The sequence below is a fragment of the Pyxicephalus adspersus genome, chromosome Z (genome assembly GCF_032062135.1).
Source record: "Pyxicephalus adspersus chromosome Z, UCB_Pads_2.0, whole genome shotgun sequence".
NCBI classification, from domain to species: Eukaryota; Metazoa; Chordata; class Amphibia; order Anura; family Pyxicephalidae; genus Pyxicephalus; species Pyxicephalus adspersus.
Window position 1 is genome coordinate 87,933,157 of NC_092871.1, and position 15,300 is coordinate 87,948,456.

Below are 15,300 nucleotides of genomic sequence, written 5' to 3' on the forward strand. Positions count from 1 at the left end.
CAGATGCATTTTGAATGGAGGAGAAAGTCTTTGTTTGTTGGAATGACATTTTAGTGATAATAGTGACTTGATTTATTATTGTATTGCTTTCCAAAAATCTGAAATAAATAACAATTCACAATCACAATGTAATTTTAAGTTAAAGAGACACTGTGATCAGATCTTATATCTCAACAGTCTTCTCATAAGATTATGGGGTGATTTTGCATAATTATAAAGCCAGGATGCACCCAAATATAACACATATTTTTGTTTTGGATTCAAAAATGTATGAGCCATAAGTAAAAAAAAAAACAAATCACAGACACAGGTGTCTGACCTGCTGTATATTGGTTGCTGCACCAGTTCAAAGGCAGGGGGTGATGGATTTGGCAAATTAGGTATATGCTTATTCTGCAAGGTCTTTTAGATACCATAGAATGTGTTGACATTTTAGAACATTTACAGTCTTTAAAATAAAATTTAACATTTTTTTTGAAAAAGGAGAAATGTGATAAAAAAGGTTTATGTGACTTTTCAAAAAAGCGGGTAAAAGTAAACAGTAAAATGTACTGCTTTCTGCAACCACTTTAACTCTTTTCAAGGCTGTCATAAAGTCATGTGTATCTATGCTTTGGAATTTAGACCCAAAATGTGTTGCCCTGACCCATACTAAATGTCTCCATGTGCCAAGGGTTGGTGTATGGCAATGGTGGCATCTACTGATATAGGTTCATCTCTAAAGCCCCGTAAGAATTGTCAAAAAAGGAGAAACTAGGTGTGGACTTTGGGCAGGTTTGTTACCGAGGGGTCCATTACTATGGATTTGGTAATGAGGAGAGGGTTGGTGGATCACTGAGCCTCTGTCACTGAAGGGTTCTTAGGTCTGTCCCTCCCTTAGAACCTGTCAGTGAGGGGTCTATCACTACAAATTCATCCACGGGGAGTGGTTGGGAGGCTCACTGAGAATTCATCACCAAAGGTTCTGTCACCGTGCGGTCTTTCCCTAAGGGTCATATCTAGAGTCTTCAACAGTGTCAATAGGTCTGTAACTGTGCCAATGGTGGCAGCAAGCATAACATGCACATTTGTAAAGTAACCAACACCCCAAAGCCCAGTACTTAAAATAGTTTAAAAATCCATAGCCAAACCCAAAATGGCATTTCAGGGACTCAGTTGGCTTGTTTCTCAAATAATAAATACAGAACCATGATAAAGAGATCCACTGAGTCTGCTAAATGTCAAATATATTTTTGAGTGTGTTGGATGCTTGACCCCCACTAAATGCTGTGGTTCTATTTACCAACCTATAAGCCACTGAACAATGCAGTATTGATTTAGGTTGGGAGGAACCACAGAGTAGGGAACCAGGAAATAATGAATTCTGAAGTCTGTATGTAGTGTTGGCTCTATAGTAAAATAAAGTTCAGCAAAGTACAGGTAGGTGCTCATGGTTTAGGCTGGTCTCTGCTTCATGTTCATTCCAAAAGCGACAGGGTCCCTTAGAATGGAAGAAGCAGATGTGGATGGAGAGAGGCAAAGCTGGGGATGTAATACTTTTCCTCTTGTTGTTGCTGGACCAAATTTATCTTCAAATCTTGATTACATCTTATCACAACAAGCAATGCACTGAGCAGACATACAGAACCTTTCATCAGATACTCCCTCCCATCATTCAGAAAATAATCACAGAGGAATGACTCATTCGGCCTGCAGTCACTCAGTAGATTTAACCCCTCTAATGATCAGAACATGGGGAGTGTGGTTTGGGATTTCAGAACAATTCCCTTCCAGAAATGCCAGCTCTTCCAAAATCTCAGTTTGCATTAACCAATGGTGCCCCACAATCTACTCTATTACCAAGTAGTTGTTGCACAGTGATATACACATGGCAACATAGGCAGGAGCCCTTGTTGTGGTGGATGCCCTTGGGGGCAATCTACAAATTTGGTGTGTGTTGAGCTGGCCATTTGTTTTCCCCATCAGAATCCAGTGTGGCGCGATGCAAGAGCACACATGGAAGTCAGGGATAGAATGTTGTCACTCATGGCAGGATCACTAGAAATTATTCTAACACAAGCTGCAGATTTCAAATGACCAAAAATGACTTTAAAAATGCTAATAAAATACCAAAGCTGATGAGATTTTAATGATTGGGTTTACATATATACACCAACAGACCACTTAACTCTCCATTTTATTTAAACAATATGCTGGAAAGAAATTATTGTGAGCTGGCAGGGTGTTGTACAAGGTTTCTTGAAAAATCACCCCACTTTATTACTCCACTGAGGAGCTCTCAGCGACCGAGTGGGTTGGTTCTAGGGGGAGTCATTCATATATTAAAATGCCCTCATGGGTGGGTCTTAGTCTATTGAGCCCCCATGGTTTAAAGGAATTACAGGGGTCCACTAGTCTGGCAAAGGAGGAGCAAGATGATGCTGGGTATCCTCTTCTAATGTACACGATGAGAAGCTCTCAGTAAGCGGAAATCAGGGCAGCAATTTCAGTCCAAGAGAGGAGCAACTTTTAAAAAACCTGCAGGAAGTGCTGGAGGGTGGATGTAATAAAGGGGAGGTTGGAAGGCAGATTAAATAAAGGGGAGGCTGGACGGAAGAATTATTAAGGGGAAAGTCAAACAGCAGATTTATGGGAGGCCAGCGAGAGCAACTAAAATGCAATGACTCCAAGAACCTCTAGGAAATCTAAGAACCTCCAAAACAGAAGTAAAACAAATTAGCCTGCCATGGGTTCAGCAGTCAAACGTCCTGCTCACCAGGCCTATGGTGCACTCATTAAAATATTCCAACGAGAAAGACAAGCTTTGTTAATATCAAACAGGTGCCATTCCTCCATACCATAGGTGATGTATTCAAAGCAACCCCTGGAATAAGAGGGTCTGAAGTGACAAACGTGGGATCTCATCCAGAAGAGCAGTTATACTAGGCTGCAATCCAGAATCAAAATGACCCATTTGGGTCTCTGAGTCACAGCAATAAATAAAAAAACAACTTCATCAGGTTGTAATGCGAACAGGCAAGTGGGTACTAAGTAGCTGGCAACTGCCAAAAATGGCACATACACCTCAGCAATCACTCTGCAAACCTTTTTTAGCAGCCAACACCCCACCTACACAACCAAGTGTTGTTCCCTGGTGACAATATATGCTGAATATTGCTGGGTCTACTCCTGCTATGTAATGGTGCAGCTGGAAAAGAGTAGCATGTGTTCCTTAAAGTGTATAAAAGCAAAAACCTTGTAGGAAGTACAAGAGGGTTAGAAATTCCATTATGCTTTGATTGTTACCAGAGAGATAAGAATGGTGCATCAGAGAAACTAAAAGTGTGACCACTCACATCCATATTACACAATGCAAGGAATCATGGGCATGGAGTTTTCTTACAGGCAGAAAGCTGGCATTGCATATAAAATCATACATGAGTGTGTTTTTTATTAATTCCTAATGCCGGGACTGTGACATTTATATCCACCTTGAACCTTCCTATTACATCTATATTCACATTAACCAATATGAGTAAACTTCAGTTGGGATCCTGCACCTTCAAATTTCCTATTAAGATTTATATTTGTTTTGATGGCCTTTGCCACTGAGACAGAAAGTGACGGGAAATCCAAAATGTCTGTCACCCAATAGGTGCACCTGTTACAGTGTAAATCTGTAACAAGGTAATTCTTCCCACTTTGTAGGGGTTTTTCTTTCACTTTCGGGTTTACTTATAAAACAACGAATCAGACATTCCTTTGTGAGAATCTTCTAGGTCCATGTGTTCTATTGATAGTAATCAATTTCCTCCAGGTAATGTTTAGGGGAATGTCTGATTCCCTGTTTATTAAATCGAGGCCTACATGTTGCCTCTTTAAGACAAGAAGTGAAAGACTAATTCCCCAATAAGAAGAAAAATAAACTAATAATGGTGTAACGCTATCCTAATTTTTGAAAACTAAAGCAAAAAAGTTTTGTCTCTACATCCACTTTGAACAATGCTGCAATAAATTCTCTGCAATGCAATGCAGACTGACCTCAGTTTCTCTCCCTCTTGTGTTGTGTATATTAGTAATCTCTATCTTGTCTTTGCTGAGCCCCTGATGTTCTCCAGTGTTTGCATCAGCAGATCTGTTTACTAGGCTTCATTATCCATCTCATCCCTGTAATTACACAGCCCAGGAGAAGATGGCTATAGAGTAACCTGTAGATGTAGATAGCTGTATGTACTTTATATTGGTATTTAGAATCAGTCTCTACCAACATTACACAAGGATGTAAATACTTTTTTTGTATTATTGGTTTCTTCCTCCTGTGTTAAAAATGTTTTTGATGTGACCTTTTCCATGATCCAGCACTGCCCATAACTCCTCCACAGTCCAGCATTGGGTGTCCTTGGCTATAATGACCATCATTCTGCCATATAGGGGGTACATAATCCTTCAGTCTGGGTTTAGCACTGTTAACATGTATATATATTAATATATTTCAGCCCTAAATGAATGACACATTTCTTAGAGAAAGAAGAATTGCTGTTTTCCTCAACAGGTTAGGAAAAAGACATGAAAAGGGCTTCATGGGAATCACGTGGCAATACCCAATACCAAGGGTTCTCCAGGGTTCACAATACTTATGTTCCCATTTTATGAGAAAAAAAAAGGTTTTGGGGTGCCAGGTTCTATGGAAGTTTCTCAACCAGGGTTCCTCCAAAGGTTTCTAGAGGTTCCTTGAGCAGTGAGCAAATTGTTGATCTCAGGTCAGTTTAGATGACCCCAATGATGTTTTTGGCTATCTGTAACAGTGACATTCTTCCCAATGGCCAGCAATGTAAGAGGAATTCTTCCCACTGACCAACACACTAATATACAGTGAGTTGTAGATATAATAGTTATAAAAGGGTTACCTATGACCTGAAAGTAATTTCAAGTGTTCTTCCATATTAAAAAGTCAAGAAAGGCTACTCTATGGCGTCCAAACTGGATGAATCCTCTTAATGTTAAACTTTTATTAGAGGCCCATGGAGCACAGGGGATGTGGTGGGGCTCCTGGGAGAGGAAATGATGGATGGAGTTAAGTGAGAACCAAACCAGCAGTAGAGCCCAAATATTGTCTATTATTTGAATCCTTTTTTAGACATTAGACAGGATTTTGTTGGCCAAATAATCAATTAATAAACAGTATGGCCTCTAATACTGATTTGGTGCATTGGGTCTGTTTTATGATAGTTCTCCAAGACTATTGTCCATCAACAAGACTGCTTGATTCATTAAACTGAAAATGTAAAATAATGTGCTGTTAGTTTTCATTCTTGGATCAGATCCATTCCATGTTTGCTGGATCACCCATTTTCTCCCATGATAGTCTACCTTCTCCCGCATCCTTTGGTTCCAAAACGTGTTGGCTTTCTTATTTTTTGCAACACAAACACTAAAAAAAGTCTGGACAAAATCTAGCAGATGTACTTATTATTACTGGGTAGATTTAACTTGGTGCCAATTATTATTAGGAAAGTCATGTAAAATTCAGAATTTTGGTTGCCACTGAGATGAGGACTGTTCTGGCGACAACTGTCTAAAGGGGAGTCCCCTTTACTTCTTGTACCTCTAGTAAAAAGAAAATTTCCTCCATTGGATACAATTTGCAAAATATAGGCTGGTGAGATTTACTCTTTCACACAGAACAAACTAAATGTCATTCACTTAGGGCTTACTTTAATATCAAATAAAACGACATAAACCAGGCATAAATTGAGATTTCCTATCAATGTATTTGGGCCAAAAAGCCCCAAAAATTAAATAAAACTCTTAATTTAGAATATTACTGATGAATAAAGTGCAGTGGGTTAAAAGAGCTTGTGTATTTACCTAGGAGTTGTAACCTGGCTGGCCATTCATAGATTTTTATTACCGATGTAGAAAATCAATTCCCTAATTGGCCCTAACAGGACTAATGATGATCACATACTCCCTGATCTCCAATCCCCTATTTATGGAATGATGGTGCTCGGCGCTTGTAGCGGGGGATACGTACACTTTCCATTTTAAGACTGCAGAACATGCAATATACATCATATAATGTGAATTCCAGCTGAGACGTGTTCATAAAAAACTCATATGGGGGAATTAGACTGATTCCTAATCCTGCATGGACTGAAAATAAATTAGTACTAGTGCCTGCGTCCATCTCGAAGGGCTAAGTCTGCGGCGTACCAGGAGGAATCTCGCCACATTATCTGTCACTAATATTTTTGCTGCATCTTGGGTGGTTTTGCGAAAGACCCTGTTGGGGTCTGAGAAAATTGTGTTTATTACAGAAGTCAGGACTGGATATTAGAATGCAGGAAGAGACTGAAAAAATAATCACTGAAATTCTGCCAACGATTTGCAAGGGAAGACAAGTCAGCACTTAACCTCTAAACCGCTCAGCGTCGGCCTTTTAAGCGTGTGGGCCAACTCAATCAGTCCATTAAGCAGTCTATGGGCCTTGCTTAATAAACTGTCATGTTGTTGTTGTATGGCTGGAAGCCTTGGTGATTCACTGGCAACAATGAGGAATCAATTTTTCAGCTATATTTTCCCTGTAACAGCTTTCTGTTGGGGTTTCTGTTCTGATCTCATCTTGGTGAATGACTCATAGAACAAAAATCATAAAAATCAAAGCTTTCCTTTTAACTTAACTTTTTCTTAAAAAGTAAAAGTCCTCCAGTAATTTCCTAATGTAAAAATCCATCACAGGTTGCAATACAATGCAACCACAGTGTAGTCATTTCTTTTTTCCAGAAGATGTCCTCACAAGATGTCCTCAATCCCTTCTAGTTGGGAGCCTGAGGACATCTTGTGTAGATACCTCGTGATGCCCTCATCTTGTTAGAATATATTGTAACCAAAAGAAAAAACTACAATGAGATTGCATTAAAGACAAGGTGAGTGTACATAGTGGGCATAAGGTATTAAAGCTCTCCAAGAAGAGGAGACTGCTCTCCTTCACTGAGCTTTGTGATAAGGTGGAATTACCTCAAACTTCCTTCTATGCCTACTTACAAATAAAACACTATATTTTGTCACTCTAGCCATCTGCCAAATTTCAGACTGACCCCCTTCGAGAGACTATGTACAGAGGGCCCGCACAAAAAGGCAGTTGTTTCTAGCATCTACCACCTCTTGCATAATTTAATACACTGAAGTTCACATATATTTATAGGCCTAAATGGGAGGAGGTTTTAGGCTGGACCCTAAATCCAGAAGATTGGATAGATATTTGGGAGGCGGCACATAAGAGCTCTATCTGTACACTATATAAAGAAAATTTGTATAAACTTATACTCAGATAGTATCATACACCGGCTGTACTCCACCAATTGTTTCCTAATGTCGATCCCATATGCTGGCGGTGTGGGAGCCATCGAGGTACCTTAGAGCATATATTGTGGTTCTGCCCTCTCATCCAGGTATATTGGTCCCGGGTTAACAACCTATTATCTGATGTGACCCAGCAACATATGACATTGGACCTTCTCACCCATCTTTTGGGTCAACCCTACCCAATGTTACCGAATTTTTCTCGTAAATTGGAATCCCAAATTTTAGTGGCAGCTTGTACATTGATTCCCACCAGATGGAAAGTGGCTTTACCCCCTTCCATGGAGGATCTTTATGCACGAATCCAGGAGATCTGTCCTATGGAATATCTTACGGCCCTCATTAGGAACACGGTGGACAAATTTGAGGTCTGGGAAGCTTGGGACTATTACTAGGCTAGGTTGCCCGGTTGACCCCTAGACCACTGTATGATTGACAATGTCACACTGCCCAGGTTCTATTTTTTCCCAACACCTCCCATGCTACTCAGGTAATGTGTTATACTCAGGAATTTGTTATCATTTTTCTTGGAAGCTGTATATGTTTTGATACGGTTTACCAGTTTTTTGGGGTTTTTTTTTTCATTGTACCCATGTTAAAAAACTTTCTTTCAATAAAAACACAATTTAAAAAAAAGCTCTCCAAGACTGGGGATGATAGACGTCTGTTTCATGGGTGAACTCTAGCAAAACTGGGATGGATCTGACCCAGAACTGAAAACATTGGCCAACTGATAGCAAATGATTTTTAAGAAATCTATTCAAAGTTTCCTGGATCACCCAGGTTCTCCAATGATAGTCTATCTTCTCCAGTCTTGGAGAGATTTATTAAATTAGGCCCAGTGTAAGTGTACACATAGTGTCATAGATAATGCCTATGAAGGACCACTTCTGTGCCTCCATGCCTGTGCCCCGGGGTGCAAAGCCAGCTCCATAAAGACATGGGGTCACAAGTTTGGTGTGGAGGAACTCGAGGGTCCTGCACAGAACCCTGACCCCAACCCTACTGAACACGTTTGGGGTGAATTGGAATGGTGAGCCAAGTCTTCATCATCAAGATCTGACCTCACCAATATGGGCAATTCCTAACAGACACCCTCCAAAATCTTGTGAAAACTCTTCTCACAAGAGTGAAGATCATCATAGATGGCATAGACAATTCTATAGCAATTGCCATAGTTTTAGAATGGGGTGTCCACCAAGCTCATATAGATATAATGTCCAGGTGTTCATAATTATTTTGCTAAAGGAGGTTGCTAAAAAATGTCAATGACCTTTAGCCATGTTCCTAAAAAATTGACCCTGTTGTCAAGGTGTCCTACTAAATGAGCCTCACATTGGGCATCACATTCATCAAAAACATTTTATTTCACTTTATTAGAAATTTTTCTATGGAAATCTTTATTTAGCAGCCAAATAATATTCTGGTCTACAAATTGCTTTCACTTATCCACGCTTACTCTGAAAACATACATCTCCCTCCTTCCCCGGCGGTTTTTAGTTTCACTGAAATATTAATGTAATTAAATCTGGAACATTACAGATTTCAAGGCAAGCACAGCTGCATATTGTGTTGTGGTCTATATTGGCCTAAAGAAAGGAAGATAATAGCTCGTTCACTGCTGTGCCACTGACAAGTGTAATGTGCGTGAAACATGGGCGCTGACAGAGAAAGGGTTAAGGAACTAGAGTAGTGCTCTACATTTACAAGAATAAATTTTATATTCTATCTACATAAAATGTAAAAAAAAAAAACAGCTTTTAAGGGGAACGTTCATTCACCATTTCATGCAGATGGGTGAACATGCCGAAGTTTGGTTTGTGAAGGGTTGGATGAATGTTTTTGGAAGTTCCCCAAACATGGTGTTTGAGTTGAACCCCAGTGAAGTCCACAGGGGACAATTATTTCATTGCTCTGTTTCTCTTGTACTTGATTTAATTTAAAGTAAATGAAGGGCTTTTTTTTAGCACAAGAACAGGACCAGGAGAAGTGATAGAGCTTCAGTGAACCCTTGGAGACATCTTAAGCCAATTGCATTCTAACATAACACCAAAACCACATTCATTTCCTTTCCCTTCGTAAATTCCAATGTATTTTTTACATTACATGTATTCCTATGATTCTGGAAAATGGTAAGGCTCAACTCTGGGCAAATGTTATCAATGTAAAGCAAAATATGTTTACCTAATGCCTTAGAATGGGTCTCTTTCTTGCACATTGTCAGAACACTAATCCAAAGCAGCAGATGTCCCCAATGGCCAATGGACCAATAGACAATTCCTATCCTGATGTTGCCTCTGGATAACTGAAAGGAACCAGCCTCTGTAGACCCAATAGGAAGTGCCAACATCATGTTAGCAGCGAAGTAGAAGAAGGACCCTAGTAATCAGAAGAGAGAAGACTCTGGACAAGAGCATCAGGTCACCATGGCTATCGGTGAAGTCATCTGCTTATTTTTTTCATGTCAGCAATCAATATGAATGGAATAGAGGAGCCCAGAGCTCAGCTTCAATTTGCTTACTTTTCTTTAGTTCTGTGCCAATCATTCTGTATTGTTTCCATCTATTTACACATACAAAGACAGCCGATCACAATATATTTATACATGGCGTCTGAATTATCAAAGCTCTCCAAGACTGGAGATGATAATCTATCAGGGGAGAACCTGGGTGATTCAGCAAATGGAATGAATCTGGTCCAGAACTGAAAACATATACCAACTAAAAAGAGAGGCATTCCACATTTGTTGGATCACCCAAGTTCTTCTTTTCTAGTCCTGGAGAGCTTTAATTATTTACACCAGAATGATCAATCACATTGAAACAATGTAGCAATGATAGAAAATCATTACATATGCAATTGTCTTTAATTCAAGAAATCACAAATAAAACATGATTTAAAAATAAATATATTTATTTTAGATGTCATTGCCCATGGAAAGCTATAATGTCTGTGTAGGATGAGTTGACCTTTACTAAGATTACCTGAGGGTTTGTATGATCCCTCAGTCATTAGTAAGAAGCTAACAAAAAAGCCAGCCAGAGAAACATGATCATCATATGTAGACAGTTTATTTATAGTTTTGATTCCACCCCTTCAAAGTAATAGGTCTGTATAACCCTTTCGGGTATTTATTATTGCTCACGGAGGGTCAGTTATAGGTTGCTGTACATTGTGACATGCCAGAGATTGATTGAAGTTACTGACAGGTCTACTTTAACATACCTTAACAGCCATTAGGTAGCATGTGACAGCGCCTCTCCTTGTCCACAATAAGGACTGCAGGTTGACTGATTGTTTTCTGAGCATTGTGATGATGTGCCTAGTAATTACTGATATAAATAACTTTTTTAAGGTGTCAAAAGCTGAAATCTGTCTATTGGGAGAAGTTGTGCAATGACTACCAGAACAAGGAAAGACAACTAATATGTAAATGAAAGTCACAAAGCAACTTGCCGAGACATCAGGGAACAGAGGATGAGCGGCTTAGACGAAAGAGGAGCAGAAATGGAAAATGAAGGGGAAAGATGCGCTGGAAAATACACAGGAGATCAGGAAAGAGGCATTTTATGTAACAGAGAAGATAAAGGTGACACATTGACACCTGCTCAGGAAAAGCCACACCAACTCTCTCACTCTTTTTTTATCTGATATCTGGTTCAAATATTAAAGCCTACCTAAAAGTTTCAAATTAAAATGAACAACTCAGCAGAAGTTAATATACAATGTAAATAAAATGTAAGTAATGTAATATTTACTTTTAGTACAGAGTTGTCCATTGCAATACTTGTCCTCTGCCACTAGATATCACTATTCCAGGGTGGAATCAAGGCCAGCCTTATTACACCCACTTGGTTAGACCCAGATATGCCCAACGAGGACTTGGGATGCCCAATGGGGGAGAATATCACATGTCTGACAAATGGGGATGTAGGGATACCCAATAGGGATCCTCATTGGAGGCAGATATCATGTATCTGCCCAATGGGAATGTGAAGATGTCCAATGGAGGAAGATATCATGGGTTCCCAATGGGTAGTGTGGATGCTCAATGAGGGCAAACAGCATGTGTCTACCCAATGGGGATGTGGAGATTCCCAATGGGGGTAAATTTCTTGTGTCTGCCCAATGGGGATGCATCATTCTGCTGACCCTGGTATAAAGTATCACTGCCCTGCATGACAGACCTGCTCAGGGCAGGTAAAGGCCACCCACCACCAAAAGAGAAAAGAAAGAACTTGCTTTATCAAAAATATCATAAGAGTTTTCTGACTAGAAGGTTTTAGATATGTGGGTCTCTTGCAAGTCAAGCATTTGTAAATAATGGTAGCCTGAGCTTGTAGCTACATCTTTGCAAAACTGAAGTTAGTACATTGTTATTTACTTTAATAATTGGAATCCAGTGCAGTCAGACTAATAGAAGCTGGGGATGGCACAAATGGAAGACAAGATGGTAAGTAAGTGCTGTAAGACAAAATGAGGAGAGACAACAGACCAGAGCTCAGTCTAAAGTTTGCTTGGGACTATAGAATTACATGCAGGGAGAGGACTCTGGTAGGGCTGTTTTTAAGATATGAATAAAAATATAACATTTCTACTTCGCTCAAAAACCCTCATGCAATTACCATGAAAGTTCAGCCGGTCAAATTGGGCAATTTCCCTCATCTCTGGTACAGACAGTTGTCGCACGTATCACAATGTTCCTTAGTATAGGAAATTTGGAACTGGCCCTGCAGGAGAAGCACTAATGCCAGGAAAAAAGTTTTAATTCTCTTTATTTTTACAGCAGTGGAAGGAAAACCTGAGTGTTTTTGTTTAATGCTCGTCTCTTTTAACATCATTTGTGGTTTTGGTATGTGTATAAACAGAGAGCAGCAGCAGCATAACCCAACCATAAAAATAAACTGTTTGCTCTTCTGTTACATCTGTCAAACCACCCTGACACAGAACAGCCACAATGACAAAGTGGGGGGACTCAGCCCTGTAACTGTTCATTTTCAAGGCTACGTGAGCTGAGCAGTCAGACAACTCTGCTGATGGATAGTGAATTACAGCAATGGGATATATATAAAAAATGTTTCCGTATGTCAGGTATTGCATTTTGTCAGATACAATTGATGGTCAAATTCTGTGGAAGCCTGATCACCACACCTATATATGCACCTTGTATGTCCCATTCCAAAACCATGACCATTAGTATGACATTGCCCCTTATAACACTCTCCACTCTTCTAGGAAGGCTTTCCATGAGATTATAAAGTGTAGGAATCAGAGCCCATTGTGGGGTCAGGTACTGATGTTGGAAAAGAAGACATGGCCTATCAGCATTCCAATCCATCTCCAGGATGTTCATTTGGGTAAAGATCTGCAGATTGGCACACAAGGGCCTAAGGGACTTTCTGTGTTGGAACAGAAAAGGGACTTTACCAAACTGTGACAATAAGACTGGAAAAGCACAATTGTCTACAATGTCTTTGCATGATGGAGTATCAATAGTACCCTTCACTGGTGACCCCATGTCTTTATGGAGGTGGAACATGGGGGAACAGAAAAGGGTCTTCACCAAACTGTGACCACAAGGCTGGAAGAGGACAATTGTCTACAATGTCTTTGTATGTTGTTGCATTAAAGGCAACTGTCACTGGAGACACTTGGACGCCATTATTTAAGCATGGGCGGGGGGGGGGGGGGGGGGGTACATACTTCTGGCCATATAGTAGGTGTAGAGGTCAGGTGCCCACATACTCTTGATTTTTTTGTGTTTATTGCTTTTTGTAGTAAATCATGTACTTCTACACAAAAAATGCCCATCTGGTTTCCCTGATGGCCCTTGATTGTTCCACAGACAGGGATGAGCTTTTCTGAGAAATGATTCTGTCGCTGAGCATTGTGACATGATAGGAATTTATTCATACAGACGTATTAAGTTACTGAAAGGCCAATTTAAAGATCATTCATTCCACTGATGGCTTAAACCTTACCGTCGAGGCTCCTGCGTACATATAACTGATGACCACAGCAAGCCAGCTTCACCGGCGTATATTTCTATTTCCTTAGCAAAATTAAATTTAGAATATGCAGACCTTTGGATGAATCAAAGGTGACCTCTAAGGATCTTGAAATCTAGAGGGCTGGCCAATATGTGTGTGTTATACTGTATATCAGAATGGAGATGTGGTTTTAAAACATAATAAAGCATACTTAGATCCATTTTATTTGCTTTTGATTAAATGGTAATTAAAAAATGTTTTGGAGGGATGTTGCTCTTGTTTCAAAATCAATTTCCTGTGAGATTATATGTGCATTTAACATATTTTATACTTGTGACTTACCTGTAAATGTCTTGTCTATGCCGCCATATTGGATATGAGGTTACCAGCCCAAGAAGACACAGAGCTGCCACTTAAGAGACCCCTTCACTTTGCCTTATATTGCAAGGCGAGCAAAACAGGTGGGAAAATACAGAGAATAATTAGACAAGGAGGGAAGAGAGAAAAGAAGACAAAAGGAAGAGAAGGGATTGGGAAGAGAAGAGATGGAGTGGGGAAGTCAAGAGAAAAAAAGAGAAAAAAAAGAAGAGAAGACATTAGGGATCGAAAAGAAAAGAACAGAAAAGAGAAAAAAGAAGAGATTTTTTTGAATAGTCAGATTTTTTTAGGACATTTAAAGAAACATTAAAATGAAATAAAAATTAATGTATGGAAAGAAAAACAAATTTATAGGTACATAATATAGGTACTTTTACCAACAAATTTAGGCTGGTAACGGGGTCTCTTTATAGACACAATGGGCTAGATTTCACCCAAGGTTAACAGACGCTCTTTTGAACTCCTTAGACCAGCTCACAAATTGCCCCTCATTGGCCCAATACCCTTCCAAAATCAGCCAGGGATTGGAGAAGGGGGAAAATATCTGAAATCTCTTTTACATTATGAACGGAGCTAGTAAAATTAAAGCAAGCTAATAGCTGTGGCCGCCGACAATATAAACATATATACTTGTATATTTTGTAATCATGTTAATGGAGTGTTTGATTTATGAATTAATAAAAATCATGTTTGTATATTCATATGTTTTGTTAGTGGGGCTGCTTTATAATGAGGGCTCGTACTCTCTTCATCATCCTCCAAGGAATAGCAGGGCAATGAAAAGCAACACAGTCATATTCACATATCATCAGCTGCAGGTCTATGTTATACTGTTATAATACAGCTGGTGGGTGAATGGTATTGTTCTATCATTGCTGGGGGATAATATTATTAATGTCATTATCATTGCAATCAATAAAACATAATTATTATTATAGTAGTGCAGTTGATGTCTCTGTTCACTCGAGAGGTTACATTGTTCCTGCCCATGATTGTATTTCTGTTCCTCCTCCTATTTATTATTATAAAATGGATAATAAATCCAGCAGGAATGGTAGGAACCCCTAATGATAAACATGGAAGATGCACAGACCCGGGAACTCAGAACGGGGATGGTTAGAACCTCCATTAATAAGCACAGTAGGTGCAAAGACCCAGGGACGCAGCACATGGATGGTTAGAATTCCTCATAATGAACATGGCAGATGTGTAGCCAAGGAACTCAACACATGAATAGTTGGAACTCCTCACATTGGGCACTGCATGTGTAAAAAGCCAGGATTTAAGCACAGGGATGGTTGGGACTCCTCATAATGAACATAGAAGATGTGCAGATCCAGAAACTCAAAAAAGGGATGGTGGAAGCCCCTCAGAATGGCCACTTAAGGTGTACAGACCCAGCACATGATTAGTAGAACCCTTCATACTATGAACTACAGTTTTGCAAACCCAGGAACTCAGCACAAGGATCCCATTGATAGAGCCCCTAGGAAGAAAAGGGCAGTTTATTTTGCCACATAAAAATTATTTTTCGGACTGACCCGATAAAGTGGAACTCATTGGTAGGTATGGTATGGTATTGGAATGCACA